This window comes from Bidens hawaiensis, unplaced genomic scaffold, assembly GCF_021521415.1.
Source record: "Bidens hawaiensis isolate Kalapana, Puna unplaced genomic scaffold, B.hawaiensis_p1.1 tig00005189_1, whole genome shotgun sequence".
Lineage (NCBI taxonomy): Eukaryota > Viridiplantae > Streptophyta > Magnoliopsida > Asterales > Asteraceae > Bidens > Bidens hawaiensis.
The window spans coordinates 1332651-1336943 of record NW_027491334.1 but is presented as its reverse complement, the minus strand read 5'-3'; positions in this window follow the sequence as shown (position 1 = coordinate 1336943).

Genomic DNA, 4293 nt, shown 5'->3' with positions numbered 1-4293 from the left:
AATAGGCATCTGACCATTATGAGTTTAGACCGTTTGTTGTAAGTCATAATGCACATGTACACCCCGCTTAACCTTTGGATGTTACTAGATATGACTATAGAATGTTCTATCACTAGGTTAGTCAGTACCCTTAAGCCTGCTGGGTCTACTAAAAGTGGTGATTTATTAGTCAGGAGTAAATATGTTCTTTACAAGTCAAGACAAATCATTGGTCTGCGAGAATGAGGTTTCTCTTCTATAACAAGCCGATCATAGTGGCAATAACATAGAAGTAGTTGGGGGGGTACTCGTACACAGATGGTTTGATGAGTTTGCTAGTTAGGCGGGTTTGTCATAGTTGATTGTACTGATGATGTAAAAGATTTTTGAATTATAGCTAGTCATTGTTATATACGAGTGGTCACGGTTTGTTGTGTTATAATTGAAAACTCAGTATAGTAATTATTACATTCATAATTTAATAAATCAGACTTGCCACTAAGTATTCTCACAGGAATAGTGTTTGTTCTTGAATGATGGAAGTGGAAAGATGACTAGAAAACAGTTCAGTTTACTGTTAGAAAATGAGTATATAGGATAAGGATTAGGCACAAACTTAGAAGTGTTGTACCTTCTTGAAATGATTTATGTAGGTCACACCTCCCACGGTTCTTTCCTAGGCCTTGATATTAAGCTCATTTGTGGTTCCGTCATATCATAAGATCCAATTTGGACTCGTAAGGGCATTCTCGTATTCTCATTTACAGGCAACACCAATTCTTCATCCAAAATAAAGCTACCCGATCTGGATATCTTTTGGTGCAACGGTTAGTCATACAATAACATTTTTCGACAACTTTAATCAGAGAGAAGGATATTATTAATTAAGGCAAAAATAAGTTATTATGTTTATTATTGTAACACCCCGCCAAGGCAGAATCGCAGGGCGTTCAGTTGTCGGATCCATGAACACATGATTCACACACAAAACACTTAATGCATTCATAATCCAAGTCATATTGTCATAATACAATAACCAAATTATTTCATAGTCTATCATGCGGAGATGGTATTTAATTAACAAAAAGCTCATAGCAATTCCACGTAATCTCCGTGCATTCCAAAATATCAAGTAAGCACATGCTCTCATTTCTTTCCCACTTTCCATGTGTGATGGAGTTTCCTTATTTTTTTAACATATAATACTTTTATCCCGTTTTTCCATTACTTATCTCATAAATAATTTTGGTCTTTTATCTCTATAAATTTGTCAAATTTGGACCTAAACTTTAGGGATGTTACATCCTCGCCACCTTGAAATGAATCTCATCCTCGAGATTCGCTATCTTAGGTGTGGATATTCTTACTTATTGATTTATAATTAGATTCTATCTAATCTGATTCTCGAGTTCAACTATCAATGCTGAATGATTGAAATTTCGACTCTGTGCGTAATCAGTCAATAGTTGTAAGTCCCAAGAATGGATCTGTCAATGTGATATCCAATAACTCAGTAATTAGGCGGAAACTAATTACCAAGTCGATTCTATCAAGCCAACACAAACACAAACACAAACAAACACGATGGACAAGCTTCAAAACACACGTATATTGATACATCGGGTGCTTAAGCCCTTAACTAATTTACACGGGTGAAAGATAAACTTGAACGAACAACCCTACAATACTAAACACATATCCTATATATAGATTATCAACTAGGCCCAAAACAAACTAAAGCCCACCGAGATCAAATGATTTACATAAAAAACCCAACCAAGCCCACTACTACAAAGCATAAACCACAAAATACGACCCAACATTCTCCCCCTTGGTTTATTGCTTGATTTCATCCACCTTCAAAATATCAACCGTAGACTTTTACATGCATCCGTAGTCTTCGTCTGTTGAGCTTGGTCAGGTTTAGCAGCTTCCTAGCCGCCACTTGATGCATCATTTTCTGGAGTGGGAACTGTTTCCCAACCAGATTGATCAGCATCCATTCCTTCATTCCTTCATTCCGGCGATATATTGTGGCTTCGAAAGAGATACTTGGAAGTTGAGTGTCTTATTTAGTGCCTTAATTCCAGTAATATCAACGCCGTCTAGCAATCCAGCACAAGTCAGGCTAGTTGCCGATAGAAGTAGATACTCATGCCATTGGTTAATGAAAATAATAGAAGTTCTTAGGTTCGATCGACTCAGAAACTTCAAATACAATGTACTTTCGATTGAACAGATGAATTCTCGGTCAAAGTTTGATCGAGAGTTCCTTGAGATGTCAGTTGACCAAGGAATTCTCTGGTTGACCAAGAGATTTCGGTCAATCTCCATCAAGAATACATGGACATGACCCGGCTTCTTCTCCAATCTACCAATCACCATTGATGACCAAACTTGCATCTTCATTCAAAAACTCAGAAAAACAATCAGTAACTTCAAGAAGAAACCGAAAAGACAATCTAAAATCATGAACTGATTGAGTCACTGTTACCTCAGAATTATCATACCCAAGAATCAAAGATAAATGTTAGATATATTTTCTTACCTTTCTCAAAGGTTTCTGCAGAATATGTTAGATGAAGACATGAAAGGATGGGCATGGGATGGTTAGATAGGTTTTGATTTCGGAAGATCTTGGAAGATTTAGGAAGATGAAGGTTCTTGAGTGTTCGTGAGTTTCAAGAATGACTAATGATGTGCAATGATTGCCTTTTAAACTTCCAAGACACATCAACCTGTACCGAGAACACATACAGACCGAGAGCATATATGGACCGAGAACACATATGGACCGAGAACAACTATCTTGAGCCGAGAACTCACATCAGTGGAGTCCGTTAGGCCAAACAGAATGGCCTACTAATCAAAACTAGCAGTTGTCAAAGTTTTATGATAAAAAACAATCCCAATTCAAATTTATGAGGTAAAAAATAAAATTAAAATAAAAACTAAACTATAACAAAATTAATTTACCTATCAAGCCTTCAGAATATTTAACATATATTGGGATCAAATTTCAGCTGTTTAAAGACAAACAACCCTTTTTACGAAAAGATTCGAACATGAAATCATTTTGATTAAGATACTTTCACAATGATCAATTTTCAGCGTTATTGTGACAAAGTGAAAAGGTTGATAGTAGGTAATTATCATGATTTTCATCACGCCAGTGATACGATTAGATTCAGTTAGGCATAAATCTTATATGGACATCACTTATGGACCTATGATACCCCTTATCTCTTCTCAAATCTTATTTGGCTTTCCTCAGATCACTCCAATTTGATGCCAACCCCCTAATTATTGATCAAAGAATTTTCTCTATACAAAATAAATTTTCAAAGCTTTATGTTTGAACGTTGGACTTACATGTCATCCGGACTTACAAGCCTTACATTTATGGTGTTTAGGACTTACTAGTATGCCCCACCCCTGTAGTTCCCTTGTGCCCCTTTAAGCTTTTTGAAGAATATATGTGAATAATAATTGGTTTAAAAATTATTATTATTATTATTATTATTATTATTATTATTATTATTATTATTATTATTATTATTATTATTATTATTTATTTTTTTGGCGATCAAGACACTAACAGGCTTGTGTATGATTGGGTTATTACTTTTCTGCCTATCATTCGGAGAGATGTATCTAGGGACATGCAAACATCTTCAAAATGTTTCTCCACAATAAGTTTAGCAAATTTAGTTTATATCACTTCAAACTTTTACTTATCATGGAAAGCTACCGTACACAACAATGACTAATCAAGAGCCTTTTTAGCTTAATAACTTCACATGTTAGGCACACAGAATCAATTTTCCTATCATCTTTCAAAGGTTGGACCCATTTTCATTTGGAAATATTTTAAGCTTCTAAAGAGCTTTAGCTAAATAATAATATCACTTCCCAACGAACTCATCTCAAACCTTTTGTTCATGACTTCCTCAAACTCAGAACAGAGAGCAGTGCAAGTAGAACCGAAGATGATGTCATCCATATAAATCTGAACCAAGATCAAATCCTTTCCAACAACCTTTATAAATAGTGTCTGATAAATGGTTCCACGCTTATACCCGTGCTCTAAAAGGTGAGCTGTCAACGTCGCATACCATGCTCGAGGAGCCTGATGAAGGCCGTAGAGATCCTTGTCCTACTTATAGACATGTGATGCTTAGAATCCACAAAACGCGGTGGTTGATCCACATAAATTTCCTCCTTCACTTCACTGTATAATAACGTTGTCTTGACATCCATCTGATAGACTTTGAATCCCATGTACGGTGCATATTCCAAAAAGATCAGAATGGC